Below are 15,492 nucleotides of genomic sequence, written 5' to 3' on the forward strand. Positions count from 1 at the left end.
TTTCTGAGATTTATGGCTTTGTTTAAAAAAAAAACAACCAAAAACATAGAAAATATTTTCTTATGTTCACAAAGAGTCAAAGAGGAAGGAAAAAAAAAACACCCAACAAATTGAAAATAAAGTTTGGGGTGTTTGACTGTCCTGGGGATACTGTCTGAAAGAAATGGTGAATTTTTCAAAGTGTGGTTTACACAATTCTAGCAGTTGTTGAAATGCCCTGAAGATTTATTGGCAGCAGGGGATATTTTTTGTTCTGGAAAAAAAAGGGATCTCAAAAATTGTGTAATTCTCTCTGATTTTCAAGGAGAATTAGTAGAAATTAGGATTCCTTTTCAAAGACTAGTTAAAAAAAAGAACATTAAGCAGTGCTTTATTTTTAGTAATAGTGAATAACCTTTTCTGTTATGTCTTAAGGTTTCTTTGATCACAGAATTAAGTGCATGGTGAAAGGCGGAGTCTGTGAATAAGCCAGGTGATACCTGGGAAACTGCTCACATTTAATTACGTACAACTTTAAATCAAGTTAGTTGAGGTAGTGCAAACCTATTTGAACTCTTGTTCAGGTGTAAACTAGGCTTATTTAATGTTTGCATTAAGATATTTAGCCATCAGCAAAAACAAATCAATATATGTTACTTTGCAACAACTTTATATTGGGCAGTTGAGCTATAGTTCACAAGCATATCTGAATGTAAATGCAGCTCTAATGAGAGAACTTTGCTAAAGCACCTGTTAGTAAATTCATGTCCAACATGAAAACTGAATCAACTTCTCAAGTCTCTCTTTTTTTGTTTTTTGTTATAGAGAACAGAAGTTTCTCATTACTAAATACTGAAATGAAGTGCAGGGTAGCTTTCTGAGCAAATTTTGTCTGATTGTTGAGAGGAGAATTGGAAGAGAGAGAAGAGCGGAGGCAGCAGTGCTAACAAATGTCCTAAGTGGCAGTGGAATGGCCCAGATGATCTTGGTGGTCTTGTAACACTTTGGAGTAGCCTCAGGAGTGACCTGGGATAATTCACTTCTCTTTTCTGTGCCCTGTCCCACCACACGTTTAGTGCGGGTAGTGATGGTGAGGTGGGAAAACACTCCAGGTTCTGTTGAAAATACCACCAAATTAGAGTCAGATTCTCTGGTTAATGATACTCTAAGTAGGTCCCTGGTAGGTCTTGTTTATGTCTTGTTTTATCACAGGGAAGTGATTTGGGAGGCAGTGTGATTCCAGTTGTGAAGCAAATTAAGGTAAATGCACTGAATAGAAAGACGACCTGTGGCTTGACTGAACATGATGTTGTACAAAACATTCTGCTGTGACTGAAGGGCTTACCTTTTTTGAATTAAAAACATACTTTACATCATTAAAGCTCTTCCTCTTTAAACAGGAAAAAAAAAACCCTCCTGCATATTTGATTCAGGAAATTGTATTTCACTGATTAGCTTGACAGGACATGCATGCAAACAAAAGAGCAGAATACTGGTAAGTGATGAAGCTGCAGCTCCACTGCTGTGATGCACTGAAATATGGGGATGTTATGCTATCACTAAGTAGTCCTGCTTTTGCTGAGATACAAAGTCTTGGAGCAGAGACATGATTGCGAGCTATTTTTGCTTAACAGTTGAACTTTGGCAGAGCAGAAGTAAGGGATAATTTCTTTCAGTTTGAGTTTGCACATTGTACAACTATTAAAAACTTCAAGATGGCTGTTAAGTAAAGACAGCTACTTGAAGTGCTAGATGCAAAAGAGCAAGAGAAATGCCTTCTGTTAAAAACAGAAAGAGGATTTTTACTTGTTTCGTTGTGGGGTCTTCTCCAGTCCACACAGTTGCCGTGCTTGACTCTCTCCACTTTTGTTTAATGTCTTTATCAGTGATCTGGATGAGGGGGATCAAGTGCACCCTCAGTAAATTTGCAGATTACACCAAGCTGGGTGGGAGTGTACACCTGCCTTGAGTTCCCTCTGCCTCTTCAGAGGGAACTGCATGGGCTGGAGAAATGGACATGAGGTTCAACAAGGCCAAGTACTGAGTCCTGCACTTGGGTCACAACAACCCCAGGCAACACTATAGGCTTGGGACAGAGGAGCTGGAAAGCTATCTGGCAGAAAAGGACCTAGTGTTAATTGAAAGCAGCTGAACACGAGCCAGCAGTGTGTCCAGGTGACCAAGAAAGCCAAGGGCATCCTGGCTTGTACCAGAAATAGTGTGACCAGCAGGACCAGAGCAGTGATGATCCCCCTGTACTCAGCGCTGGTGAGGCCACATCTCTAGTGCTGTGTTCAGTTCTGGACCCCTCACTGGAAGAGGTGAGGCACTGAGGTGCTGGAGCATGTCCAGAGATGGGCATTAAAGCTGGTGAGGGGTCTGGAGCACAAGTCTGATGAGGAACGGCTGAGGGAACTGGGAGTGTTTAGTCTGGAGGAGACATGACGGGAGACATGATCACTCTATAACTACCTGATAGGAGCTTGTGGCAAGGTGAGGGTCGATCCTTTCTCACAAGTAACAAGTGACAGGAGACGAGGAAATGGGCTCAAATGCGCCAGGGGAGGTTTAGATTGGAGATTAGGATTTTTTAATTTTTTCCCCCAAAAACAAGCTGCCCAGGGAGGTACTGGAGCCTTCATCCCTGGACATCTTTAAAAGCTATGTAGCAATGGGGCTGAGTGGCATGGTTTAGTGTTGCCTGTGGCAGCACTGGCTTAAGGGTTAGAGTCAGTGACCTTAGAGGTCCTTTTCTCACCTTAACGATTCTGTTATTCTGTGTTTCTTCTATGTGGCACTTCCTGTTGTGAAGTCCATTCAGTGGTTAGATGCATAATAAGATGCATTTCTCTGTTAATTGTACGATAGAATGCAGGCCGCAAACAGCGTCTTTGTCACATGGCACCAGGCCTGCATCACCAGCCTACATGGCTGAAATCAGGATGGCACTTCTTACACTTCCTACTCCCATTGTCCAGTAAGTGCTCTTATGGACATTGCAAACATTTCTGGTATTTAGAAATGTACTGGCTTTTTCAAAAGCCGCCACAGTTTGTGAAATACGATACTGGCTGTTTGGTTTGGACGCAAGACCCCTTGATTCATTCTTTTGCAGAGTAGATGATCATCTTATTACACCCTTTTTTTTAATATGGATTCCATTCAAGGCATATATTAGTTTATACATAACTTGGAATAATTGGAAAATGTGAAAAATGTGGAATATTCCTCAGTTGACTAAAATTTTAAAAGGGCGTTTTTTCCTGCTGGCATCTGGAAGTCAGCCAGGGTGAAAGTTAACATTCCCACAATACCTTTTCTGTGGGATAATGGGCAAGTTCAGGGCAGCATTCTTTCTTTCATTTGTATAAACAGACTGTGCTGGCCAAGGCTATGGGAGAAGTGTTACTGAACATGAAATTGTTGCTGTTTGCCCTCCCAGTTTTTGCTCTGTTGACAATGATTTATTTGGTTTTATTTATTTCATTATTGTTCTCTTGTTTATATTGAAATAGTATGGAGTCGTCTGCTCCGTTTCCATTTAGAATCTTGCCTGAGGTAGTGCTGTTTGAAAAATCAGTGCACTCTATGGATGGTTTCGTATGTGGTAGTGAAATGATGTAGCTAGTACAAAACTATTGCAGAAGCTTCCAAAAAGTAGAAGGGTGTTTGTAGAACTGTAGAGTCTTTGTGACAATAGATGAAAAATGAGGTGAAGGTCTTAGAAACTGAACTGACCTTTCATCTTACTCAGCTTTGCCCTCCCCTAGTCCTCCCAAAACATAGCAGGTAGAAGTTGTTGAAGTGTGGAGCTGGACACACAAGTACTGTCTGCTCTGTGGCTGGCTGATAGCTTTTAGCTGCTGCTCTTTTGAATAGTATTTTGTGATATTAGAAATCATTAGGAATTTATTAAAAAACCTTTTTTTCTCTGTCAAAATTCATATCATCATACTTTGAGAGCTGATGAGCAGTTTATGTACTGCAAAGTGCACAAGTGCTTGATCAATTAAGAGTGTTCAGTATGTCTTAAATGTGTGGAGCTGTTTGATTTGATTTTTTATTTTAGGATCCCAAACAGGAATTTAGAGTGTACTGCCTCAAAATAATAGTTTATATGTGAAGAACTCTGGAGAAATCATGGCCCCTCCACCTAGATTAATTAGCTTCTCAGCTTCTACAGAAATTACAGTAATGCTGGGTTAGTGAAGCTGTGGCCAACCTTAGCTGAAGATTGAGGAAAGGTAGTCAGAAACAAAGAGTTTCAGAGATGCTAAATGTTTACAGTTTTCTTAAGCTGTGATATAAACACTGTTCTTGCTTTAAAAAAATCATCTTAGTGACTTAGGAGCTTAGATCTTTTCTACCAGAATATATTTTGTCTTTTAAATTGCAAAGCGCTTCCTTGAATATGCATGGGCTTTATTATAAAGGGACAGCAAGCGTCACATGTAAAAGCTTAATTCTTGGTGAATTCTGAATTGGCTAGAGAAGAAAGTCTGGTGAAACCCTTAATCTTCCATGCTATCTGTGTAAGGTGGAGTATGGACATAGAATTATTCCCTTTCATCCACTGATGTCACTCTGGTCCCTGTGTAGTCTGAAGGTAATAAATGAAGCTAATATCCATTTTCTGTGAACTTTGTGGTTTTCCACACAGTGCGTAGGCCCGTTGTCATGTAATCTGTATGTTCACGTAAACAGGGAGCCAGTAGGATGGATGCAAATAAATACTTGTAATTTTCTGTTCTTTATTCATGCAGAATGCAGCAAAACAGTAAAAATCAAATGCACTAAGATGCATTAATGGTGAGGTTTCCAACTTCCTCTTGTGTGACCATAATTTTCCATCTGTTTTAAACCCCTAATGACTTTTAATATCTTTTTAAGAACTAAATAGGAAGAAAAGCACTGTTGTTTACTTGATAAAATAAAGACATATTAAGAAACAGAAATTTATTGTCCTGTCTTCAGTTTGTGTTCATTTAGAACACAGGTTTTATGGACCTTTTAGTTGGACATTATTTATTTCTCTAGGTTTTAAAGTACAAATACTTGAACTGCTGGGTTTATTGCATCTAAATGTTAGTATCTTGGAAGCAGCTATGTTTAGTTCTGTAGCATTCTTTTCTATTCAATATTTCTAACCTTCCTTGCTTAAAATAAGTCTTGTTTTTTCTATATGGAAATGCATACATATGTGGACAGTATATGCTGGGATTTGAAGTAGGAACTTGTAACTTTTTTTTGCTGAAGTACAGAAAGCATCAGCATCTTTTTATCAATTGTGAAATTGGAAGTTGCTCATATACATAGAAAATTTTAATTACACCAGATATGTATGTGCCAGTTTCCAACTTCTGTGACCATAATTTTGGCTCAGCGCTTGTGTGACGATATGCTTGTTCCTAATGCGCTTGGGTTTGCAACTAACCCTTAAATAGGGGACTGCCTTAGTCTACAAGCAGCTCTGATGTCTGATTGCAGAACCCCAGCACAACTCTGTGTGAATGAGGAACAAAGCAAGATCTTCTTAAAGACAAAAGAATCAAATCCTAATAAATGATGTGCACTGAATAGTAACCCATGCTTTCCTGTCTACCAACTGTGAAACCTCCATGAGAATTGCTACTATTGTAGGAGTGTTCCCTCCTTCTTAATGGAGGTGTTCTGTATCCTGTTTTTCATGTTGACTAGGGAGTGACAGCTTTTAGAAGTATTGTAATGATGAAGTGCCATTAGCTGTGTACCATTCACATCTTAAATGGCATCCTTTGTTGTGTTCTTTGCTATTCTTGTAAAATAGTTGGGTATGGTCAGGATCTTGATTTCTAGCACTTCTGCTTTCTTTTTATTTTCATGTTTTGTAGGTTATTTTTTTGTTGTTGTTGAATTACATGTATTTCTGTGATCAGTTGGCATGGAAACATGGCTTCTTTATAGGCCAGTTGCTTTTAGCATTATTTTGCAGGTACTTGTTTTTGAATGTGAAAATGGAAACCATTTATGTTCTTCATCATTCCCTGCCATTAATACTTTCATGCTTTCCGACGCAATATAAATTATCTTTCCTTCTGTCTTAGAGGGGAAAATGTACTTTTTTTTTTAAAGGGGAGTGGAGGGGAAATACTCTACTGGATCATACACATTATATTAGGAAGAGAGTACTTTGAATAAAAATTATTTTTATACATAGAACTCAATAGAATCAGTGAAACAAAGACTGACACCAAATTGTATTTTAAGCTCAGGAAACGTGTAACAGTTGTACATAATGCAAAGTTGCACCACTCAATTTTGATTTCATTAATGTATTCAGTGATGTTACCTTTCCCCTTTTTTATTTCAAGAGTGCCTTGTTTTCTTGTGAGGTTTTGCTGAATTTCAGTTGGAAAATGTTAGAGATTTGCTTTGGTCAGTTCTGCTGAAAGTTGGGGAAGTACTTCCATTGATATTTTGTGATTTTAGTTAGCAGAGTTTGCAGTTTGTGAAAAACCTTTATAGTGGCAAAAGGGAGCTTGTAGACTTCTTTTATGATCACTGCCATGGTATTCATGGTGACGTAATGGTGTGCCTGTAGCAACTGTTGCTTGGAAAAAAAAAACAAGTAGTGCCACTGCACATCTTCATTATTAAGAATGGTTAGACTATTAGTGTTTGTTCCCATGTATAGAATTTGGAACTCACTCTGAATACATACTATTTTAAGTACAGATAACTAAATATCTAATTTAAGACCTGCTAAAAGCAGATGCAGACTGTCTGCTTTCAATGTAGCTGCTTTCAAGTTCTTTAGGATGAGATTTAATCTCATTCTAATTCCTAATAGCGACAGACTGTTGTCTGAAGAGCTTCATACAGATTGGATATGCAGAATGAAAATAAGATTTTAATTCGTTTACCTTGGCTCATACTTCACCAGCCTCTTCCAGGCTTCAAACACTTTTTCAGAAACCTTCTCATAGGTATTGTACAAACCAGACATATTCAATTGATACTGGTCATAACTCCATTCTACATATTTGATAAACAGTTCATCTGGCGTATTTCAGTGTATTGGTGCACTGCTTTATTCCCTAAAGTACACACAGTTCAGTTCAAAAAGTCTGTGCAGGATTTGACAAATTTCAGTGAAGGAACGACAGATCTGCAGATCAGGAATACATTGTTCGTGCCATTAGTCTTATTTTATGAATTTCATGGTGTTACTCAGCAACCATATGGCTCATTCCTTTCAGATTGTTTAAAACAAAATCAAAAAGCAAAACCCTATAGGTGTAAGCCCCGCATTTTCACATTTCATCTTTTCTTTGAACAACTTCAATGGAAAAGGAAATAGCTTGCTTCATATGAAACCCTTCTACTGAAACTGTTCAGTCCTTTCTTGTCATTACTTGCAAGTGGTTTTGTTAGAGGTTGAGATAGTTCAGTAGAGAAGATGAGGGCTTTTTGTCTTTGAGGGCTTTCAGCAGTTTACAGATCAGATTTTTGCTAACCATGAAGCAGCTGTGAGAAGAAGTTAGGCCACGCCACTTCCTGTGTGACGGTATCTCATCATACGCACAGAATAAAACCATTTCTCCCTTCTTTCCTCTCTCCCCTTCCCCTCTATCTGTCGTAAGCAAATGGGTCTGTTAACAGAGAAGAGTGAAGAATAAATGGGTGCCACCCTTTTATCATCCTGGTGTGCTTGTAAGAGTAACTAGAGATGAGATGTGCTTCTCTGGCTCTTGTATACTACCTGTTTTTTTCCTCTGCTGAAGCACCTAATGACAATCCTGGCCTAGGAAGGGCAGCAATGAGAACCACATTGAAGGGGGGGGAAACATACTTCACTGTAATTGACTTAATCCCTTGACTGAACTGTAACTTTTCTGGCTTAGATTGATCTCTTCTTTCATGTTCTCTCTGGAACTAAGTTTTCAGTAATCTGCATAACTTTTTCCTACATGTTTTTAATTCTTCAGCCAGATTGTTGTCTGTGTTTGGTGTCTGGCAGCACTCACAACTCGTTAGTTCTGACCGATGGCAGATGTGAGTTCACACAAAACTTGCCAGTTGTGTTGATTTTTTTTGGTGATAAGATGGTCCTTAAAATTCAGAACAAAGCGAGTAAGTGAAGTGTATTTGCTGTTGCATGATCTCTGTTCTTCTGCAGTGTCAGAAGAGAGAATGTCTTTTCTTGAATCCAGTCACAGGTTGGATATAGAAGTCATTGAAATCAAAGGCTTCTCTTCTGTGGCGAAGCTCTCTCCTATTCTAATGGTGGGTGCTTGCCTGACCTCCCAAAGAATTAAGCTACTAATCCTGCTGTCCTTTAAAAGTTTAATTATATGAAGTAGTTAATGTACTTTAAGGCCTACGTAGTCCTGCTTAAGTTGAGGATTTTATCTAAGTGTTCTGGAAAGTGCTTACAGAAGAAGTATATAGAGAAATGTATCAAAACATAGACAGCTTTGAAAATATTGCTAGAAGCTTATATCCTTAAAGGGAAAAAAATGACTAAAACTTATTAGCTGTGCAATTTTCAGTAACTCCACTTGTTCTGCAAGTCTGCTATGAGATTGTGTTAAGCATTGTATGGTGTTAGAGAACATTAGTTATCTGCAAGGAGATGGCAGTAAAAAGTATCCTAATGCTATTTTGTTAAGGAATTGTTATGTTGCAACTTGCTGCAAGGTAATTTTATAGTCCCTAGCATTCAGAACTTGGAAAGCAGATTTTTTAGGAAAACACTTGTGGGAGGCCTGGATGCATCAGTATACTGAACTTTGAGTGGCAGCTCAGAAAAGCCCTTGAGGGTCACATTTCAAAGTGTATTGTGGTGATGTAGACTTCATGAGGAATAATGCTAATTAATTATTTTTTCCAAAAGTAAGAGAACACTCAAGTGGAATTGCCTCTTAAAGCATTTAGCTCATTGGCCAGCACCAGCTTATTCACTGTTTCTGTGTGCCTTATTTTAATCTGGTTTACAGTGCAGACCTAATAAATGACCGTCATCTGGCTGCTTGGGGATGTAGAATTTTCACTACAGACAGTTATTTTCCAGATTTCCTCTGCTATTCTCAGCAGTCATTTCTTCTCTTCCTTTTATACTTGAGCAGACAGTCCTTACTCAGAGGGACAGAGAGGATGATCTGAAGAAAATGCTCTAAGAGCTACAATTTCTTCTGAAATAACAGTTGTGCTATCGAAGTACTTAATAAGCAGAAAGAAGTGGTAGAAGCCAAAGTTAGGAAGCAGAAGTAAAAACTTATATTTTTTTTTTTACTTTTGCAGTGCTACACCTGCAGTCATTTGGTTTGCTTTACATCCAGAAAATAGGGGAAATAATGTGTTGTGAAGACCTGTTGCTCTGTTGTTGTTTCTCACATTTGAGAGCAAGTATTAGCTTCATGCTCTGCCATGACATTCTAGAGAACAGTCGTAGTGCTTTCTTGGTTTCTGGGAGTTAAGTGATAGCAGTCGTCCTGCACTGGGCAAGCAGTAAGCTGCAGTTAGCTCCCATTTTGTCATAAATTCCAGGCAGCGGGAAACAGTTAGATCTGCTTTCCAGTATCTTTATGTTCTGTCCATGTTCTAAGCAACAGAATGAGTTTCAAGACAGGCTTTGAGTTTATGTGCATGCGGTCGGTCATCCTTTGATTATCTTTGGCTGTTAAAATTCCAAGTAATTTGAAGTGTTTTCTGTGACTGCGTCTAGAAATGTAAAACTCCTGCAAGCGTTTCAGCATGCTGCTGTTTATCCTGCTACTGACATCCCTCCTGTTTCTAGTTTCAAAAAATGCAGAAAAACCACAGAGTAAGATGTCTTATTTTGGAAATTCTTTATTGCATCTATTACATTGGCCTGGTTTCCATTCAAATCGTTTCTCAGTCCACTGTCAATCTATATTTTGTTTTGAAAGGAAGTTGCTTGGGTCTGTTTTTTTTTGTAACTGTCCGTTTTTTCCCAGCCTGTAACACCGCAGAAGTCTGAGGCTGTCACTGCGAGAGGTGGAGATGACATTTGTGTGACGCACATATGTGCCGTGGGCAGACTTGTAAATGTCTCTGCCTGCAGATTGGGGGACACGGAAGCTGTAGTGAGCTTGGGGTTGGTTTTTTTTCCTTTTTTGGGGGGGGGAAGATAAGGCATACATGGAAAAGGTTAGAATAAAACTACAAACTAACATCTTAGCTGGGGAATGTAGTAGTGAATTAATTTTCCAGAATACAGCACTCAATCAAACTGCGAGTATACAGTTGGAGAGAGAACCTCTTAAGAAGTCTTGCCCGTGTGAAGAACGATGGGCAGCCCTTTGCCTTCAGATTTTGTAACTCTTTAATAATGGAGTCAATAATTCCTTTCATAATACTTTCCTGCAACTGATGTTTTTAGCACGTTAATGTTTTATGCGATTTTCAGAGATAGAACATGATTTGTGCTCTGAAAAATTTATAATTGTCTGCAGACAAAGCATTTTCATGCGTGTGAATAGACCCTTTTCAAGTTGAAAATGGTTAAGCTACAGAGACTAAAAGCAACATTATAAAGCTGAGTGAAAAAATGCAAATATAGGTCATTTTTAAACACTTCTGGCTTCTCACCAGTTCAGTGGAAACAACTTAAAGTGTTCAAAAACCTCTAAACCCCTTTAGTGTATGGTATGTGTGGGAAGAAGCATTTTGCTACTCTCATCAAGCCATGGGTATAACTCCCAATTTTAACTCTTTTTTTCAGTACAGCCTTTAACTGTGATATTGGGACCAGGGCTTTTGAAATTGGAAGCTCAAAACTGTAGTTGAAGAAAAGCTCAGTAGAACAGCTCTCTTACTTCATGTACTTTTATTATATTATGATTAAATGTAAAATGATAATATAAACCTAACTTTTGCCTTAAACCGCCTGTTTTGTTTGGCACTTTGGCTTGTTGTTACTGGCCCATTCTCGGTGAGCTTGCCATTTCTATACTTCCTGTTTGCTTACCTTCAGAATGAACAATCTTTTCAGAAAATCCTATTTATTTAAACTAGGTTTGGCTGCAGGGGACTCTGGATGAAAGGTGCAGAACTTTGATTTCATTACACTCCAGACTTCCTAATTTTCTCATTTTTACAAGAAAACTGTTCTCTAGTTTGTAATCATCATCATCCATTTTGTTAAAATTGTCAGAGCAGAGCAGAGGTCAGTGACTGTGGGAGGAACCAAAAAGGGAGAGGGGAAAAAAAAGAGCTTTAAGGAGCCCTTTGCACCAGTTCAGTGTTTGTCAGAGTTGTTTTGGTTTTCAGGAGAACATAATGGGTTGTAACTCAAGAGGGAGTTTATTATCCTCCTTTACCCGAAACCTTGATACTGTGCTGAAATGACCCTTTTTAATTAAACCGGTCTTAAAAGTCTGGGCTATGTATTTTTTTTTTTTTTAAGTGTTTTAGCTGGATATCATAGAGGAAGTTTCTAGCCCTCCTCTCTTCTCATCATTAAACAAGCAAGTCATAGAATTTTTGTTCCACTCTAAGGATTGCTGACACATTATAGCACTGTGGTGTTTATCTGAGAGGATGGTGAATCACATTAGATGTTTTCCCCAAATAAAAACCCCCAAAAGGTAAGAAGTTACAAAGGGAACAGAGAGGTCAGTGGGTGTTCAATATGTAAAATACTTCCTTGCTGTTATTTTTAGTGTCATTCGAGTGTGTTCTACTGACCTAAAAAAAAAAAAAAACCCAACCTTGTGAAAATTTGATCATACAAGGCCCCACACTTGCTAATCTTCAGACTCTTGATAAGAAAAATAAGGAGTGCCTCAAGTAATAGTTTAACGTTCTTGGTCAAAGTACAGGTGTGCTGTTAGAGAATTGCTTTCAATGTTTGGGATCGGAATAGAGGAAGCCTTTGATGTTGGCTCCGCTCAGGTTATTGAGTTTTTTTGAGACAGCATCCTGTACAGCATCTAAAACATGAGAAAAGCAGCGCAGAAAGTAGCCATTAGAACAGAAATTGTATTACATAACAAATCCTTGGCAGTGTCTTTAAAACATAATGTGAAATTAGTAGCCCAAAGGCAGTTGGATTTGCAGTGCTAAAAAGTGGTATTTTTTTTTCCCCTGAAGCATACTTTCAGTCAGTGGTTTTAAAACAAAACCAAAAACCCTTCAAACCTGCTTGAATAAAGTAACTTACTGTGGGAGTGACATTTTTTGGAGGAGAGAGAAAAAAACCCACAGTTTTTCTTTCATCATTCAAATACAAAATGTTTTAGAGGCAAATCAGGAGTTGTTCCTTGAGGGCATCACATTTAAAAGTAACATTCAGTAGTTTAGCTTTTATCAGAATCACAGCTGAGATGCCTGTTCTTGATAGTGATTTAAAAATGAAAAAGCAATGCTTGCATGCTTCTTGATGATGAACACATGGGTAAAAGAGCAAGGGTAAGAGCCACTGATGTACTTCATGAGGCAATACAGCCTCGTTTTGCCAACTCATCCTAGGCTTGTGTTCCGTATCCTAAGTATTGTCCTCAAAATCTCTGAGACTACGTCTTCTGTTGAAAGTGTTTTAGTAAGTCTTGGCATGATCTATTATTGTTACTGGAATGGCTCAGAGAGTTAATCATACTGCTTCTATTACAATTGTTGAAGCAGATTGTTTTTCTAGTTCCTGTCAGCAGGAATTTTCTGGCTTTGAAATTTTTTTTTGAAGTCACACCCACCAACCTATAAAGTTTAAGGGCTGAAATATAAGCTCAGTTGTATTTTAAACTAGGGTTTGAGTGTATGTTAAGGGAGGTTTCCCCCTCCGGTTGCCATTATCAGCCTGGACATTGTCTGGGAGAAGATGAAAGTGAATGTATACCGTGACCTCTACCCAGCATACAGTGCCTTGTGGGAACATCTTTGATGCAAGCTTTATTCATGCTTTCAACTCTGTATCTAGAGGGGCTGCCCCATCAGTAGCAGGGAAATCAATGTCCAGAGTTGGTTATGGGCAAATATGTCTGCTGGAGTGTTGGAATTCTCAGGTTCTTTCATTCTTAATCTGTAGGTACTGTCTTGAGTTTCACGGCACTAATTCCTGTAAGTTATGAAGTATTTTGTGGCTTTTGCCACAGTATGTGCAAGTAAGGACATTTCTTAGTCATTGTAAAACTTGTGGGATAAGTAACAAAAGTTGGCAGCCTTAGCTAATTTCTCTGAAGCTGGGATTAGCAGGAGTGTACTTAGCTAAGGCAGCTCCACCATCACTGGTTTTATATCCCTCTCCCCTTACCTCTTACTTAATAAAGCTGAAAATACTTGCAACAGTGAGGTAATCACTGTGGACAGGCACTGAAGTGCTGCACATCCGGGGAAAGCTCAGTCCCTTCAAATGTTTTGCCTTTCTTGGAACTGTTAGTTGAAGTCAGTGCATCTGCAATGTTGCTTTTTGTGTATATTTTATCGCTCATACTTAAGCTTTCTCAGTTTAGTACTTGATATAGTTGTTACTGAGTATTGTCATTTCATTTGCTTTTTTTAGTGATAGACAAAACATTTTACAGTAACAGGTTGTGCTAGCACTGCTTGTTCATTTGACATTAAATAAGTATGGTTCATATTGTTTTCAGTCTTATTTTGAAAAGTATTAGTTAAGATTAAGTATGTTGTTACAGCATACTCTGAATTTCTGATTTGAGTAATTTTTTGACAGATGTGCCACACTTCCAGTTTTCATGTGGATGTTTGAAGTACATGTTTAGTAGTAGAAAACGTTGCCAGATGAATTTTGTTTCCCTAAACAGGAAATTATTTCTGATCATAGGCTTTCAAGATGTGCCTTGTGGGACCTTAGGGGTTTTTTTTGTGTCCTGACAAGCATTGAGGATTTTGTGTATGTACTGACAGATGTTAGAGAGAGAACAGCAAAATGACCAGAGGTTTAAAAAAGACTGGTTAGAGATCAATACTTAGAAACACAACAGCAACCCATAGCCTCAGAGTTACCAGACTACTATCTCAGAATGGTCAGTTTGCTCTCTGTGTGACTGTGGAAAAGTAACAAGAAATTGTGACTCGGGTTTCTGTAATAGCAGGAAAATGTGGGATTTGCTAGTTAGAAACCATTGGCTTATTCTGTTTCTGTTGTACTAAAGGGGAGAATCAAGTAAGGGAATTATCTTAAGGTACTGTATGGAGGCCTTTGCGTTGTGCACCGTATCCAATTGCTTGGATACCCAGACTCATCTCTCAAAGGTGGTAAAATAATGATATCATGTGTGCATAAATCTGAACTATGATGGCAGGGTAGGGACCAGGGCAGTAATTACATGGTAGTGCTGTTGGTTATATATTTTATGTAAGGGAATGAGCTGTGAATGTCCTGGAGCAGCTGGGTGGATTTCAGTCTTCACAATTAACAAGAAGATCTAAGTGGGTGTGGCTGCTGTGCACATCATTGGGTCAACACAGCATTGGAAACCACTTTTACTTTACTTGGTCTCTTGCAAATCAAAAAAAGGAGGAAGATGACTTGTTTTTACGGAATTGAGATAAATAAAAAGTGTAGAGTGCAGCAGTATTCATCAGCTCTGCTCTTCCATTAAAGTTTCTCTAGCATTAACCTCTAAGCCTTGTGCACTTCAATAGAGACTGCATCCATGTTTTAAGTGAAGCTTATGCTTAGTTTTCTCTTGTATGTATATTGTGAAGTCCAGTTCTTAGTCCTTTGAAAGTCAATTTGGGATTGTTCCAATTAATTTCAGTAAGACTTGGCAGCAGCTTCCTAAAATCATAGGAAGCATATTTAGAAACATTGAAACTAAAAAGAAAATAATGGAATTAAATTCAGTCTGTTAAGCAATTCAGGCTTCCGAGGGTAGCTGTCACCTTTTTGTACGTGTCCCTTGTTGGTGTTCCTTGTATTCTCCCCTCTGCCCCCACCAATCCCACATCTCAAATCATGGGAGACTGCATCCTGCTTTTGTTGAAGAGGGTGGCAAAAGGCGTTGGCTCTGATTCTGGTGGAATCAGGAGATTTTTGTGTTGCATGTTCAGCATCTAAATATGCTGAATATCAAAATACTGAAGGCTGTTAAGTGCTCTTTTTTCTTGTGTTGATTTTACTGATGCATGTACCTACAGTGTATTTTAAAGTTTATTTCTACTTGGCTGCTTTCAGAGTTTGTTCTACGTTTGAATCTTAAATGTCACTTGAGGTCACAGTGCACAAAACAATGGGCCTCTCGAAATAGGGTCTGAAATTTAGAAGTGCATGATGTGTTGGGAACCTTAAAATATGTTTGGAAAGTATGACTTTATAGGTAGTGCATATTGGCAAATTCAATTCATAACAGCTTCTGAGTGGGATATGTTTTGTTTGTTTGCTTTAACAAGTCATTCTTTACTTGAATTAATAGTAGCATTTGTTTTTGAAAACCATGTAAATTTTTTTGAGGTAAATAAGTGACAGCTCTGACCAAATGTACAGCTTAAGTAAGAATATAAAGATAAATGAGAGGAGATTAGTCGTTTGTTACATGTGCAAGACTGTAA

General features: G+C 38.3%; 1 protein-coding gene across 7 annotated transcripts in view; it reads left to right on the plus strand.

Moving 5' to 3' along the window:
* CTBP1 (C-terminal binding protein 1) overlaps positions 1 to 15,492 on the plus strand; it is a 257,618-nt gene that overhangs the window by 198,201 nt on the left and 43,925 nt on the right. The window lies entirely within an intron of this gene.

The sequence above is a fragment of the Colius striatus genome, chromosome 3 (assembly GCF_028858725.1).
Source record: "Colius striatus isolate bColStr4 chromosome 3, bColStr4.1.hap1, whole genome shotgun sequence".
Taxonomy (NCBI): Eukaryota; Metazoa; Chordata; class Aves; order Coliiformes; family Coliidae; genus Colius; species Colius striatus.